General features: G+C 33.9%; 1 long non-coding RNA gene across 1 annotated transcript; it reads left to right on the plus strand.

Moving 5' to 3' along the window:
• The first annotated feature begins 2,131 nt into the window (after nucleotides 1-2,131).
• LOC132097252 (uncharacterized) lies at nucleotides 2,132-3,718 on the plus strand. Its single transcript, XR_009422706.1, has 2 exons — nucleotides 2,132-2,210; nucleotides 2,682-3,718. It is a non-coding gene; the product is annotated as an uncharacterized LOC132097252 (long non-coding RNA).
• Nucleotides 3,719-17,662: the final 13,944 nt, after the last annotated feature.

Genomic DNA, 17,662 nt, shown 5'->3' on the forward strand with positions numbered 1-17,662 from the left:
GTCTTTTACACGTGCATTACACGTCCATCGTTACCCTCTGTGAAATCCTTGTGGAATATGCAAAAGCTGTGCTTACACCTTGATTAATACTGCAATTAATTTAAGTGCACCAAGTAGTTTTTAAGAGGTTTTAAAGAGGTTGTGAATAGACGTCCACTGACGTCTTTTACACGTCTCATCATGGTTGTGAAAAGACATCCAAGCAAGACGAGCAGGAAAAAATGTTTGTATACAGAGTAAATACATTTACTTTATCTTGTTGAAATAAATTCTAATCACAAACTGCCCAGTGTAGTTAAGTGATTGCAAAGCCATGCTGCAATTTAGTCATTATTTCAACCTGTTTTATGTATTCGTTGTTATTATTTTTATGGAATCTATGCATATACATGTAAAACAGATATATATCCGGTCACCATTTCGGTCTGAGTTGTATGCAATTGCCAAAACGGTGCTGCCAAGATGTAGACACAAAACATAGTAACATATTTCGTGATATTACAAAATCCCGCTATAGGATAGATTCAGAGGTGGGTAGTAACGAGTTACATTTACTTCGTTACATTTACTTGAGTAATTTTTTGGGGTAACGAATACTTTTCGGAGTATATTTAAAGATGGGTACTTTATACTCTTACTTGAGTAAATTTTTGGGGAAAAATCTGTACTTTTACTTCGTTACTGTGGGCGACGCTCCTGTCGTTACTTTATCTTAATGCAATAAATGTTATGCTTCAGTTTATTCCAAACGCGCCGTCTACTTTTCTCTAGGCAATGAGCGATGCACATTCGCGAATGATTCATTCTTTTGAGTCAATTCTGTTCAAAGGCTTGATCAAACCAATTGGCAAACGAGTGAATTGGTTCATGAATCAGTTTGAATGAGTCGTTCAGTTCCCTGCCGCACGCGCTGAGCATCTGAAGTGGTTCACTCGGAGTTGTAACGTTTAAGAACAGAAAGAGCGTTGAAAACGTGGCTGGAACTGCACTGAATTGAAATCTGCAAAGGCTATTATTTGCTAGCGATGGAGATCCTTATTAGATGAACACCGCGTGTGCTGTCTACTGTTTAACAGGTAATAACTTGGGCTACATTCGATTACAGTACACGATACCACTGTGACATTAGTTTGTTGTACGTGTGTGGCTTATAACAGAGGGGAGTCAAGTTGAATGCAGCTTCCAAAAGACAAAAAATAGCCGATTAAGATTTTATTAATTTTAATACAATCACACTGGTGCAAGTACGTTCTGCGAGTCATATTATCAGCTGCTAAATTCAGATCTGTGATTGTTTGCTGGCGCTTAGCCAGAGATAGATGCGTTTATACAGCGCTGCGCATTATAACCAATCACACATGATTCTTTTGAGCTTATTAAAGCATTGGCCAATCAGATGTGTTCAGATGAGTCATCGCTGAAATGCCGGTGCTTCCTTCACTCGCTCTCTGACTGAATACCTCTTTCTGGCAAATTCTCTCGCAGGAACAACAAAGTGCAGATGTGTGTACGAATCTTTAATTAAGATATTGATTTCACAGTGTTAACAGTTTCAGTGATTTTAATGGGAGTTTCTGAGAGTGATTGAAATGTAGACTGTCAGTGAAAATGATCTTTAATAATGTAAATGTTATTTGCTCTCTTTCTGAACAATGAAAGATTAGTAGCAATATTTATATCACATTAACTTTCAATGTTAAATTCACATTTAATATAAAGTCAGTCGTATTAAAAATATGTTATGGCATGACACCTATATCTGTTACTTAAGTAAACAGACAGGGTTTTATAATAAATTACATAAATTGGAGTAAAGGCTGATGAAATATATACATTTATACACGCACACATATATTACATACATTTTATCTATATATCTAAATAAAAATAGGCTCAGTACAGTATATATGACCCAAAGTAACTAGTAACTAACTACTTGAGTAGATTTTTTTATCCGATACTCTTTTACTCTTACTCAAGAAACTATTCAAGACTAGTACTTTTACTTTTACTTGAGTAAATATTTCTAGAAGTACTTTTACTTTTACTTGAGTACAGTTTTTGGGTACTCTACCCACCTCTGGATAGATTATCTCGCGAGATCTCGCTTTTTTCCGGAAGTTGCGGAGCAGGCAACCACGAGGAGAGGACTCGAAGAGGACTCGAGGAGGGAGATGTATCGATATATATTATATAAAATCTACTGTTGGGTAAGTACATTTTGTATTATTTGATTAACGTGCTTGAGTTGTTTGACACGAAGGAACCGAGAAAAATGATGCCCACATTGTCAACTGAAATTCACTATATGTATAAGTATGGCTAAAATTAGCTAACGTTAGTAGGCTAAAAGTTACTTATATTGATGTAATTTTTATTGGTACGCTTTAATTAATTATTCAGGGGACATCACATCCCACCTGTCTTATCAGAAGTGTCCTGTTCACTTTCTCACAGTTACACTGAGTGTTTCTCAGGGGCATCACATTAAAGCATAACACCTTTTATACAATAAAAATAAAATCTAATGCTTGTTGATTACCTTTTTTTCTAATGTTTCATTCATGATTCATTCATCTTGGTCCAAGGTTTTTTTTTAGCTGTAGACCATAAAGATATTTTGAATATCTCCAAATTTTTATTTTATTTATTTTAAAAATACATGTATTCTCTTCCCTCAGATGCTGTGAAGAGGTGTAGACTCTGAGACTGATGCAGCGATGGCAGAACACCTGAAGCTCGCTCCAGGAAGAGATGTGGGTGGAGGTTACAAGAAATGAGCCAAACAACTGTAGTATGTTTAAGGGATAGTTCACCCAAAAATGAAAATAGTCATAATTTTCTCACCCTCATGTTATGATCATAATAATTTTTCCTACAGTGGCAGTTAATGGATTGTGAGATCTGCTTGGTTACAAACATTCTTCCAAATAACTTTGTGTTTATAAGACAACTGTGTAAGTCAATGACAAGATTAATAAAGAATTGATAAAAAGAAACCATCTTTTAACATTCTAGTAGAAAACACATGAACGCATTCTCAGAAATGTAATATTTGAATTCATGTCGGTTCTATACAGTTTAAATCATTTACACCACTTTGATTTTATAAATAACAATGATTTCAAACATATTTTATGATGAAGGTCTTATGTTTTATGATTTTCTTGTCACATGACAACAATGGCTCCTGCAAGGTGTTTATGCCACATGTTCAAATATTAATAATATTCTTAATATTATATGATTAAAGTATTTAAAAATAAATGCAATTAATATTGATTTATATTATTATATATTAAAAACATTAATAAAAAACACTGTGCAAATAGAAATTTTTGACAATAATAATGGACTTTAAGATTGAGTATTTCAGCACTTTTTATTCAGTGATGCCCCTCATTAAATCATATTTCTGATGAAAATGGTAGGCCTGTAAACTTATTTCAGAAATCCAAAATGGATACAATGATTACATTAAAAACAAATTTTTTAAATAGATTATCATCTTGAAGATACTTATTTGTCATTGTCCCAGTAAAGCAAACATGAAAACAATATTGTCAGAACACAGAAAGGTATACAGGTTTGAAACATGAGGGTGAGTAAATGACAGAATTTCCCCTTTATATAATAATTCTGTATTTTGTAATTGGTATTTTAGTTTGGTTAACAGATGCTAAACTGTTCAAAAACAATAAAATGTGCTAAATCAGAACACGCTTCTTTTTTTGCATATGTCCACAAATAATGTGTTATTGTTTGTAATGTACACTTGATTAAGATGTTTTATGGACGTTCAGGTCTGACTGGACCGATCTTGAACTTTTGTCAAGATGTGTTAAACATAATTGATTGCCTTTCACGATGTTACACCGTGGGTGTGTGATTATTTTATATGCAGGCTTATATGTACATACACTTAAACTATGCAGCAACGCATTTAACAATCCAGAAGACAACGACATCCAGAAGACGACACATTTAGACGTCCAGGGACGTGCAGAAAAGACGTGCAGTTCACGTCCAGAAGACGTCAAAGACATCGGTTCAACTTTCATTTTGGAACTATTTTTCAACCATGACGGGACGTCTCGGACGGACATCTTTTCAATTGTCAAAAGACGTCCAAATGTTTGCTGGGAGAGCAACGGACAGGCCATGTATGATCAGTAAATGATCAAAGATCTGAAGATGGCATCGTCATACTAGCAAGCTAGCGAGCAGCTCTGGTGTGCTTCCAACTCATGCCGTCCAGCTGGTCTTCTCCGTCTCAGCCGGTCTGTATCTGAAAACTGCACCTGCTTTCATGGCACCATCAAAGCTGTGGTCGTTTCATTCTTCCAGCAGGAAACTCTGAATAGAGATCGAGTCTACAATGTTCAAAAGGAATTCAGTGTACAGTGGTCATGGTACATATTATCCATGCCTTTGATTCACTGGTAACACACTACATTGACCAGTATTTGCATTACACTACATACTTCTAATGCATCTGAACCTCAGAACCTGATTTTTTTTGTAGAAATGTACATTTTTAGGAAGGGAGCAAGTCTGGAGTATACAGTATACCATTCAGTACATTTAGGGGTCAGTATGCAATTAAGTATTTTTTTTTAAGCCTGACAAGTCTTCATCTTGCTTTACGGCGGATCACAGACTTATAAGTGCATTACCGCCACCTATCTCTCAAATGGACCATTGACAATCTCAATTAGGAGTGTCAGCAATCTACTTGAGAGATAGGTGGCAGCAGGGCTCTGAACCGGTTCAAGGAACGAAAACGGAAACAAACAAAATTTTGACAGGAACAGAAACAGAAACGAAATCAAATTTTATAGTTCCGAACAGAATCGAAAAATTGAAATGGCCATTAACCAGTTAATAACGTTATTTTATCGTTCCATTTAATATTTAAAATTTGCTGTTAACCAATTCACCAATTCCAGCAGTACGGCATACACAAATGTGCTGAAGCCAACGAGTGAAATGTCCGCTCAGCTGTGAACTCATCATAGGTAAATCACAATGGCAATGCACCGCCTTCAGGGCCGGATTAAGAACAAATTAGGCCTGATGACGCTGTGCAAAACGGCCTATTTTTTCTCGGCGTTGGTGCATGTGCATTCAACACTCAAGCGCCAGCATGTTTAACCTTTCCTGCCCAACTGAGGACCGCGGCTCTCTTCTGATTATTCCCAACTCTGAGAAGCTCTGCTTGGCGATTGCATTGGACATCATCATGCACAGATAGATGCGCAACCCAATTTCGACATTTCGAAACGTCCGAGAAAGATTTAACGAATGAAATAATCTGAATGAAATAATCTTTTTTTCTCTCTAAAAAAATTATAAGTTTTTATCTATATATATAAACATACTTTAAAAGTGTAAGTTTAATAGAAAAGTAAAGTGTAAGTTTAATAGAAAAGTATAATTTTTTTAAATATATATATATATATATATATATATATATATATATATATATATATATTTATATATATATATATATATATATATATATACTTATACTTTTTTAGAGAAAAAAAAAAGATTATTCAGAAATAGACATAATGCAGACACAAAATGTTTACAAACATTACAAACTATTAAATTAAAATTAACAAACTAAAATAAACACTGTTATAGGCTATTTTTTATAATCATCTGGCATTCAAATACATTGCGAATACTGAAACATTTGATTTTGTGTTGAATGAGACACAACGTTGGTTTGAGTTTCGTTTTGGCATAAATTAATTAGTTTTGGTTTGTCGTTAATATGCTATAGCTTCTTATATTTTTAATTCCTGTTCTTTTCTAAATACTGTCAATTGAAATGATTTGTTGTGGAGTGAGGGGAAAATAGCCTAGCGGAGCTTCTCAAATTTACCGTAAGCTGAACAATTTTCATTTGATGTATTAACCTCAAAGTAATTCTTAGAATGAAATTTGGAGTCCGACTTTCAGACGCAAATACAGCGTTACTTATTGTACAGTAACTATTATTCTATATTCTTTGCACTGTGACATTACTGACTAGGGATTTTAATTTCGTTATTTTTTCTAACCAACAACCGTTAACCGACAAGATTATTTTAAATAATAATAACTGAAAGTACAAACGCTATATAATAAATAACATTTTAGCATCCAGATATGTCGAGAACATGGAAACATTTGGATTCCTGCCGAATGAGAGAGGTAGGCATCAGCTTCACCTTTAATTTGTTTTTGGATTGACGTTTTTATAGCCTATAACTTTAGAGGATTTGCTTTGGAGATAAACTAATAACTGTTTTTATAATGTTTTAAACAGTTTAGTTTAGACTAGTTACAGGCATTTTAGCCTTCATTATTTCGGAAGTAATAGGGCTAATAAAATGCGATGTGAGCCGTGACTTAAGTTTTTTTTTTTTTTTTTTTCACTCTCAAAACGCAATCTTATGCAAGTGTCTTTTTTTTTTTTTTTTTTTACAATGCAGCAAACATTTGTAAATATCTTAAAAATAGTTTGATGTCTTTAAAGTGTTGATAGATTTTTATTTATTTTTTAAGTATCTTACATTTGGCCAAAATCTAGAGAAGATGATGCTGTATTGGCTGTGACTAAGCGTTAGATCTATATTTTTTTCTTTTTGAATAAAGAAATCACTTTATTATTATTGTGTTATTATTATTATTAGGCAAATTATAGGCAAATAATTATTTATTTTTTTTAAATAACGTTATTAACTGGTTTTTCTTCCACCCGAACCGGTTTCGGAACGGTAATAAAATCAGAGGAACGCAGAACAGAAACGTTAAAATATCGATTCTGCTCGGAGTGAACCTATTGAATTTTTTTCAATTTTTTTGCCATCTGAAATTTTCATCTAAAATTAGGATTTTTATCAAGCTCCTATGCTTAGGTTGAGTCATTTTACTTAAATGGCAATGTGCAGGTCCTTTTCCAGGCTATTAAAGTGAAATAACTGAACAAAAATATAGGAGCCTGATAAAAATCCTAATTTTAGATGAAAATTTCAGATGGCACTTAAATATATGTATGATTAAAATAAGTGTGTAAAACAAAACTCATCTTTTAGCGTCTAACAACGAATTTCTGCCACTAATCTCATAAACTTTAGGAGCTGAATGCTTGACTTCTGAAATGTCTTTTGTTTTCAAAATGACTTTTCTTACAGAACTGTATAAAGCCTGACCAGCCAAGAGATTTTACTATTCTTGTGTGCATTATGCATCAGATGGCCACTGAATTGACTTAGGCAGTTATGTATTAGTATATATTGTATTGCTAAGCATCGTATTACACCTGTACTCAACCAGTAGTTAAAATTTAAACATTATGGAACTTATACTCACCTTGTCAACTATAAACGAGCAGTTGATTAGATTTCGATTATTGTTTTTTTTTAAAGAATAAAACACGCTGCTTACTGTCTACCATATCTGTTCTTTTACATACAGAACCTGTCCAGCTGAACAGAGCTTTGTCTTGCAATCAAAAAGTATTCACATTTCAGGCAGTTTAGCCATAATGAAAATCTGGTATTCGGTGCAGTGTGATTTTTGTATTAGGAGACTGCATTAGTTCCATTAGAGCAACAGCCTACAGGAGAGGAGCTGCAAATGGAGTTTGAGAGGCCTAAATGATCGCAGTCAGTTGCCGATTCAAGCACAGTGATGTGAATTAATGCAATCCATGTGCTGGAACATAATTAAGAACCCACGAAATCTTAGCATCACAATCAGAGGCGCAGGACTTGGAGTGGCTCTCCGCTGTTTCACGCGCTACTGTACATGAGAGAGAGGTTCATATATGAAACGATACTGTAGGTATTGGTTTATTTTAAAGAGTTGAGGATTCTGTCATCTTTTGCTCATCCTCATATCAATTCAAACCCAATTTTGTTACTGTCGTAGTCGTAGAACACAAAATGAGATGTCCAGACTTCCATTACACACAGTACACTGAGGAGAAGAAAAAAGGCACCATGAAAGGAGTATATGGCTATTTTCAATTTTCTAGAGTCATTTTTGTTAATATTCTCCTCAAATCTCATTCAGATATCGATCATCAAGATGCATCACACAATGATTGATGTCACTGATGTCATTGGTTGGTCTGCAAACCTTAAAATGGCACATTTGAACTTTAAAATCCAAGAGTAAATGAGATCTTAAAGCGTCAAAGGTGAACTAATTTTATCCCTTACCTTTTTGTTACCTTTGAAATTATTTCTCACCCTGATAAATCGCACAGTCAGAGTTTGAGCGCACCATACAGAGTCTCACAGAAATGACTTCTCTTTTTCCCTCGCAATTAAGAACCGCTCAATCTTCAGCGCATCAAGTTTTATAGGAAACACTATATATTTAATTACTACTAAATTAAATATATAAATTGCTAAATTATTATTTATATTATTATATTTTATTAGAAACTCATTTTGAAAAAAAAGAAAGCACCGTCTCTGAGTGCAGTGTCAGTTCTTTTTTCTTTCTTTCTTTTTCTAAATGAAGGCTGATCCTATTTTTCTCCTTTTTCTTCCTCTTTTATTGCTGGAGACCAAATATAGTGGTGCTTTGATTATGTTGGGGATTGTTGGCAATCTCTGTCTTGAATTCTGTCAGCTGAGATTTTGCTTTACCCTAGTGTTTATGATATTTACACACTCTCCCTCCTTCTTCAGCATTAGATGTTTGTTTTAATATTTTGGAGAATAGGAGAGATATTGCTTTCTTTTCTAAATAACCCATACACTTTGTTTGTTTGTCAATAGGTTTTGTTTTGTGCTTGAATTTCTGTGAGGAAAAAACTCTTTTACTTTCTTTTTGAGGTCTCTCTGCTTTTGCCGGAAATAATGGTGCAATGCAATTTTGTGTTTGGAAGGGAATTTAGAGGTAAGTCCTGTATTCAAACTGAAGAGAAAGCGTGCAGCAAAACTGGATTATTATATCAAATTTGCTCCTGTATATAATCCAAGGACAGACATAGAAAACGTATATACATTGAGCTCAATACTGATGCAATTGATTGCCTTACCATCCATTTGATTCTGTGTGACAAAAGAGAGGAAAATAATGCAAACGTCACTGCAGTGTTGGTGGACTCAGTAACCTAACTGTCATTATAATCATGCCCAAAGAAATCATGTGGTGGTGCTGCTGGTGGATTGAATATTTCTGACTGAATATTTCTCATCTCTACTTCCACAGCTGGTGTACTGCACACAAAAAACTGACAAGAACTAGCTAAAAATTTGCAGTTTGCTGACTTTATGCAGGTTTTCGGAGTTTGCGTGCATCAGTGTGCCTGCAAACACAATCATGTTTACAAGCTTGTGGGCTCATAAAATGAGTGCATTAGTAGGAACTAGTTGTTGGATTTGGCAACGTTTGCAAGGTTAGTGGCATCTAGTCTTTGACGTACGCCCAGAGTTTTGTTCAAAGTTGCAAGTATACCAGGTACCCATGAGCTGAAGTGTATATTTAACTTTCTGAGTTGCTGTGTAGTTAAAAGTTTTCAGCAAAGAAACTTAAAGAAATAGTTCACCCAAAAATAAAAAAAAACTTGCTATATATTTACTCACCATCAAGCCATCCAAAAATTTTTCTCCATGGGAGCAGATTTAGAGCATCACTTGCTCACCAATAGATCCTCTGCAGTGAATGGGTGCCGTCAGAATGAGAGTCCAAACAGGTGTTTACAATAATCCACAAATAATGCACACCTCTCCAGTCCATCAGGTAACATCTTGTGAAGAGAAAAGCTGCATGTTCATAAGAAACAAATCTACATCTTACATGGCATGAGGCTGAGTTTCACCTAATTTTAATTTATGGGTAAACAATTCACTGAAGAAAATATTTCCTTTGTTAGTATTGAATTGTGAATTCATCTTCACTTGTTTTAAACTTATTTTAGTTGCTCACTCCTCATCATCACATAGTTTATTCAGAAAAAATATTTGCGTGCATATTGCATGAATGTAGAAGCACGCCACATTGTCTTTTCTAATAGCTGATGAAATTTTCACAACCTCATCTGTCTGAAGACGGCCCACAAGACGCCTCCGCTGAACAGCAGCACATGCATTATCTATAGGGTTTAGGTGTTCTCTGCAGGCACCTGAGAGGAAACTTTTAGTTATTTACTTCATTTTAGTGTAGTCTGTGACATTTAATGACATTTAAATATCGCTGAAGTCTTGAAAAAAAAGTCTCTGCCTCATAATTGCTCGTAGATTTGTTTATTCAAAACATTAAGATAAGAAGCAATGTGCAGGATTCATAAATGCTAAGGTATTTTGAACGAATGGCTGCCGTGTACCACAGAAAATATTTTGAAGCATCTCTCACTTTGTAAACACAAACAAAAATCATGTTCTCGGTAATGCACTTGTAATGGAAGTCTAAGGGCAACATTCCAGATAATTACTTTGTAACTGCACTTTGTTTAAAGCACTTGCTAATTCCTTCCAAAACAAAAATGTGTTATTTGAGTTGTACTGTAAAGTGTCTAAGTGATCCTTTTAGTGGTTAGACTAGTGTTTTAGCTGGATAAACTATCATTTAAGTCATTCCTGTGCGTGACAGTTCAGCTGTGACAAGGCTTTACAAGGTCATGACAGGATGATATACATTTGTCCAGAAAAGGTTAGTGATTTTATCACTCTTATTTAAGGATGTGGCTTGTGGCTGTACGGTGTGTGTTTAAACTTTTGCAATGTCTTGCCTCCACATAGACTACAAATAATCTTAAATTTATTATTCTAAACACAATTTATGTATAGTTTAGGATTTTTATGTGCACATTTTTATTTATATTTTGAATGGGTTTTTATTTGATCCTAGTTTTCACTTTAGGTTACATTTTTAGTAATTGTGTTGTTCTAATATCATTTTGAGCATTTTACTTATTTAATTTCAGTTCTAGTTTTTATTTGTTACATTTCCAGTCAATAATTTCAGTTCTTCAACTTAAATGAAATGAAACTTAGAAATGCTACTGAAATAATGTTGCTGAACATGAACTGAATAAGTTTGTGTTAAATATAATATAATATAATATAATATAATATAATATAATATAATATAATATAATATAATATAATATAATATAATATAATATAATATAATATAATATAATATAATATAATATAATATAATATAATATAATAATATGGATTTGAATGTGGCTCAACCAATCCGAACCAAGGACTGGGACTATTTGTATAATATAATATAATATAATATAATATAATATAATATAATATAATATAATATAATATAATATAATATAATATAATATAATATAATATAATATAATATAATATAATATAATATAATATAATATAATATAATATAATATAATATAATGTAATGTAATGTAATGTAATGTAATATATAGCTTTTTTTAAATTTACTTTATTATTATTGAATTATTGTTGATAATGCTGATTAAATGGTTGAACCTTGTGTCTTTAAATCATATTGGTAGGAGAAAACATGAAGGGAAACCTCTGCTAGACACATTTGCCCATACATTAGACGGCTATGATCAGAGTTTTCTGCAATCATCCAGCCCCGGGAGGAAAAAAAAGAAAACCCTTGATTAAACCTCAAGTGTCTGCCATTTCTAGAAGTGAGTGGGAAAAAACCCACCAACAACAACTTGCTAACAGAGTGAATCAATATGTAGGTGAAAGTGTAGAAAGTATCCTGACAAAGCTCTGTGATGTTGTGTCGTGTTGAGTTTGTTTCCCAATGTTATTCCCTCGGCTTGCTCCCACGCTTTCATCTCCTTCCATCCTTATCCCAATCCCTAACAAACCTAACAAGCCTCCACTTTTAGACATTCTCAGATTGACCCGTTTTCCCATGTACCCCTCCTTCATTATCCAGACTGTTTACTTCATGAATCTGAAAGACTTGACTGTCAGGTGTTTTTCTAGAGATGATGGTAATTATTATTATTAAAACAGATGGTGTTCAGGTTAGATTTTTGGTATTGTTTCTGGTTCCTGTGTTTCTGATTATATATATATATTTACGAGGTTCAGATGGATCCTGGATCTGAACTGAAGTCTCTTAATTATTAATCACTGCTTTCAACCAACAGGCCGCTATCCTTGAGGGAATCACTGTTTTAATGCAAATGATATAGTCCTTTTAAGTATATCGGAGGACTTTTGTGCCATTTGAAAGTATTTACGTAAACGTGTGTTTATTTCAAATGTTAATCCATTTCAAAGTCTCCACTAAAACCTGATCTCCATAACACACACATTTACTACAAAATATAATGAACATTTATCCATTCTGCACTACCGTTCAATAGTTTCAGTTAGATTTTTTAAAAGTATGAATACTTTGAATCAGCAAGGATGCATGTGGCAAGTGGCATTAAAGCCTTTCACACTGTGACAAAAGATTTCTATTTCAAATAAATGCTGTCCTTTTTGTCCTTGAGCAGCAAATCGACATATAAATATAATGAAATCTGAAGGATCATGTGACAGTGAAGACAAGATCCTGAATGATGGCGAAAATTTAGCTTCGCATCTCAGGAATAAATTACATATTAAAAAAATATTACAATAGAGAAGAGTTTATTCAAATTGTAATAATATTTCAGATTTTTACTGTATTTTTGATCATATAAATGCAGCCTTGGTGAGCAGAAGAGACTTCTTTCAAAAAACATTAAAACATTCCATTGACCAGTATTGTATGTTGCTATTTATACATTTGTTTATCTATTCATTTACATTTCTCAGTTTATCAGTGAGTATGAAGTTGAGGCAGGTTTTTGCGATTCCATTCGATGAGGTTAGATGCATTTGTTTTTGGCCTGTGTTTTTGCAGGACACGTATGGTTGGATGTTTGTATAGCAGTCATCTGTCATTACATGGCTTTGAGGCTAGTTTCAGCTGGCAGCTGATTGTGAGGTTAGGTGTTGGTAGAAACTGTTGTTACTTCAGAGTGATGCACTACAAAGAGATTGTGTTCTGAGCAGCACGGTCGGCGTGAACTCCACATCCCTGTCTATTTCAACCACGAGAAGAGTGATAAGAATTGATCAAAGCTTGAGGAAAAATTAGATGGCAAGAAATGAGAAGCTTTGTCATTGACGGTGCCGAAAATTCAATTTGGCGTCTTCCAAGCATGTGAAAAGAAAGGGTTAAAGGTCAAGATGTGTCACGGCTGAAATGACTCTACCACTCTAGAAAGAAAGAAATCAGTTTTTCATCCTCAAAGGATGTTTCAGGTTCCAGCCTCTTCTTTAACCCCACTGTGCTTTTGTGCGTGTCAGTGGCTCGGCGGGATCACACGCCACCGTGGATAAAATCTTCTGCATAATAAATAATAGGACAGCTAATAAAGGATTATATATAATCTAAGCCTGGTTGAAATTGTAAATTAATAACTAAATTACCCATAATCAAAATGACAAGGGTCAACCCGGGTGGTGTTGCAGGTTCGATGAGTGGAAGGAAACATCTGTGAACCTTTGTGCACTTGAAGGAGATCTGAATTTGAGGTACTTTCAGAGGGATTGTGTGCGTAATTGTTGCGAGAGACTTTGGAGTTTATATAGGTCGTGTAATTGTGAAAGCAATGCCTCTTATTATGTAGGCTTTAAATATAGAGTTGAATGTGGAAATAATAAAAGAATCGTGATTGCAGCACTAGTTTCTGCAGTCCTTATTGAGTTTGCTTAGGTTTTCTGTGCGCTGGGAAAATCAACACGCGCATGATTAATATGCTTATGACTCTGGACTGATGTTCTCTCGGAATTAAGCAGCTTGATTATATATTTAACACATTTATTCATTAAATAAACTCAATAATGTGTGATTGCATCTGAAATGTTGAGCGCTGTTGCAGTTGATGTTTGAGTGGGATGTTTCTAAAGTGTGGTGTTTAGTGCACTCTGGTGGACTGTAGAGGCAGTAGTGTTTAAATCAGATAATCTGTTTAAAATCAAAGTATTCTCTCGGTATTAAACGAAATGTATGTGAGAATTTGCTTAATCTCAGATCAATACCAATAGGTTTCTGGACAGTGACAAGTGAGCACAAGCCATAAGTCACATGGACTAAATACAGGCTACTTTTGTCTTTTATGGGTGTTTTACTTACTTAATTATCAGAAGTACAACATAACAGTCCTTTCCAGTTTATTCCCAGTTTATTATATAAGCTTAGATAATTAACTAAATAATTTAGTTTATTTACCTTTAATCATTGTAATTTAAATATTTTAATAATTTAATAATTTACCTTGTATATTATGGGGGGGGGGGGGGTAAAGTTTTAATTATTTTTTGATTGACTGATTGATTGATTTGTTATTTTTTTAAAATGTCTTATAGATTTCTTAATGTTTATTGAAATTAGATTATGTTAAGATATTAAGAAGTTAAACTAAATTAAAACTAGTTGAAATAAACATGTTTTTATTTCATTTTATTTTTAGTTTAGTTTATTTTTTTGTTATCTCTGTATAAATACTTATAATACCACTATATATATATATATATATATATATATATATATATATATATATATATATATATATATATATATATATATATTGTGTACATATTTTGTAAACATTTATTTATTTATGTTTTTGTTTAAGTGTTCTTTAACTATTAACTAATAACCATTCCTTGGTATACATTTTCTCCAACAAATTGCTCCACTTCAGTCACTTCAGTTCCTCATTTAAAACAGCAGATGACAGACTTTCTCTGTTTTTGAAAATCACCTCTGTTTACTGTGGAGACTGGGATGAGAGCTCTGACCTCTGTGGCTATAGTTTAATTGATATTATTTTATGTTTTGTCTGCCACCCCTCCACCCTTTTTTAATAAGCTGAAGAGTGGGTCAATTAGTCATTTTTTTCAATTATGTCATATCACAGCATAAAACTTCACTTGATTATTACAAAGGCTTTTTTTGGCAAGAAGAGGACTGCATGAAAATACATTTATGATGGAGTATGGAAATTCCAAACCTGGGTCAGGGGTCATCCGGTCATATAGTAGCACAATGCCATCATTGATGCATCATTCAGAGTTTTGATTGGGTTCTTTTACCCAAATATCATTGTAGAAATTCATAACTGGAATTAGGAGTAAAATGACAGACAACTTTAAGGGCCCCGGGACCTTCAGTCCTGTCAAAAGAGATTTAAGCAATGAGATAGTGCCACAAAAACCATATTAGACACAATTTTTCAGAGAGACAGGGTCAATGGAATCATATCCAGCTGGCTTATGGAGGTCAAATTGATCCGGCTCCACAAGTATATTGAAGGCATTAACTGGAACTGATGAAAATGTTGGCCAGAGGAGAAAATACACAAGATAAAATTCAGATCAAACTCGCAGCAGAACAGAATGCTGCTCTAACTGCTGTGACGAGATGTCTTTTCAGAAAGCAAATGCAGGAAGTTGTATTGACAGTTTGAGAAACCGTCTATAAATGAATGAACCTGGACTATGATGTGCAGGAAATGAGCAAGCAGTTCCCAAGTTGATCTGACTGTTTTTATCACATTGTTGTTTGTTTACCAGGTTGTTCATGTGGTTGCTAGGGTGTCGCTAGGATGGTTGCTAGGTTGTTGTGGATGCTTGTTAGTGTAGGAAATGAGAAAACAATTGCTAAGATGATCTGATAGTCTTTTGGTAGCTTGAAATTACTAGCTCAAGTCAAAAGACTGGCTTGGGCCACGCCGTCCTTCCTTCCTTCCTTCCTAATCAAGTTAATTAAGACATTTCACTTACAATAACACAAGCAAATGAAACTTTCACAGATATTACTGTACGTTTTATGTGCCATAAATGGAACAGACCTGAAAACGAATTCATCAGCTGTAGGGATCAAAATGAAAGAAGATAACATGTTGATTTATCAGAGGTATTAACATCTGAACAAATCTTGAGTCTCAATCAGAAATAGTATGTTTTTTCTCTGTGCTGAAAAATCAAGAGAAAAAGGAGTTAAACCTCCATACATCATGTTTTATCTCATCAGAGTGAAATAATTCATTTAGCAAACTGTTTTGTCAGATGGAGGACACAGCATGTGTGACTGAATTAACATTCAGCTTTTAAGACATCAAAAAACAAAACCAAAAAACAAGACGACATCTTGTGCTGAATAAAACCTTTGAAGGGGGAGCAATACAATCATTGTTTGATGATTTCATCAACTCAGTCTCAGATGTTTCTCCTACATTCCCCTTAAAGACATAATAACAGACAACATAATGACATACAGAAGGAGTATAGAGCTACAGTGACATGCAAAAGTTTGGGAGCCCCTTGTAGAATCTGTAAAAATGTGAATAATTTTAACAAAATAAGAGAGACATACTAAATGCATATTGTTTATTATTTAGTACTATCTTGAGTAAGATATTTTACATAAAATGTTTACATTTAGACCACAAGCCAAAAAAGTGCTGAAATTTTTTTTAAGTACCATCCTTCAGAAGAAGCAATAGAAGATACTTGCATGTTTCCCAGAACACAAATTAAGTACAATTTACCTTGATCTTCAAATCCCAAAAGTTTTCAAAAATTAGGTTTTGATATATTCACAGTAGGAAATTTACAAAATATCTTCACGGAATATGATCTTTACTTAATGTCCATATAATTTTGACCCATACAATACTTTTTTGATGTAAATGTATTTTTGTCTATTGCTACGAATATAACCCAGCGACTTTATACTGGTTTTGTGCTCCAGGGTCAAAAATAAAATAAGACAGACTTTTCAGTTAGTCTGATTTCAGTTAGTCTGACTTATTGTGACTTTGTTTAGTTCTGTATAGCACATTTACCATCCTGTAGCTCAAGCTCAGTCACTGTGGAAACTAACCTGGCCCAGGGCAGGCTAACTGTCAGCCTAAGCTGAACTTATCTATCACTGACCAATAGGAATGCAATGATATTACCACTGACTCTCCCACATACAATTATTTGACTTTATTATCACATTTCACTTTACTTTTTAACTTTATTACTTTATTAAATAGCACAAATATATTTGCTGTTTGCCATGGTGGATTGATTTGATCCATGATCGCAATTAAGGGCTGCTTTAGACTAAGCGCACACATCAGAGTATCTTGACTCACTGAACCTGGATCGAATTAGTGAGATTGCAGGAACTTAAATTGTGGTTTATGGAACCGCTTTAACCCCGATTGCTTTCTAACTTTATTTCAAGTCAGGTTTTGGACTTTGGCTTTTCTTAGCATCTTTAAAAAAAAAAAACTAAAGCCCCTGATCAAGATCAGACTTTTTCACAGAGAGAGAGAGAGAAAAAAAAACATCTATATTATGGATTAAGTTAATTATTTATGGATTACATTTTAGTTTTGAAGGAATGATGTGAAGATAAAAACACTTAACATGTTTCCCTTAACATGCCGTTAATTAATGCACTGCTTGTGGATTATTGTGATGTTTTTATCAGCTGTTTGGACTCTCATTCTGACGGCACCCATTCACTGCAGAGCATCCATTGGCGAGCAAGTGATGCAATGCTATTCTGATGAAGAAACAAACTAATCCACATCTTGGATGGTCTGAAGGTGTGTACATTTTCAGCAGATTTCACCTGTGATATTATT

The sequence above is a fragment of the Carassius carassius genome, chromosome 21, assembly GCF_963082965.1.
Source record: "Carassius carassius chromosome 21, fCarCar2.1, whole genome shotgun sequence".
NCBI lineage: Eukaryota > Metazoa > Chordata > Actinopteri > Cypriniformes > Cyprinidae > Carassius > Carassius carassius.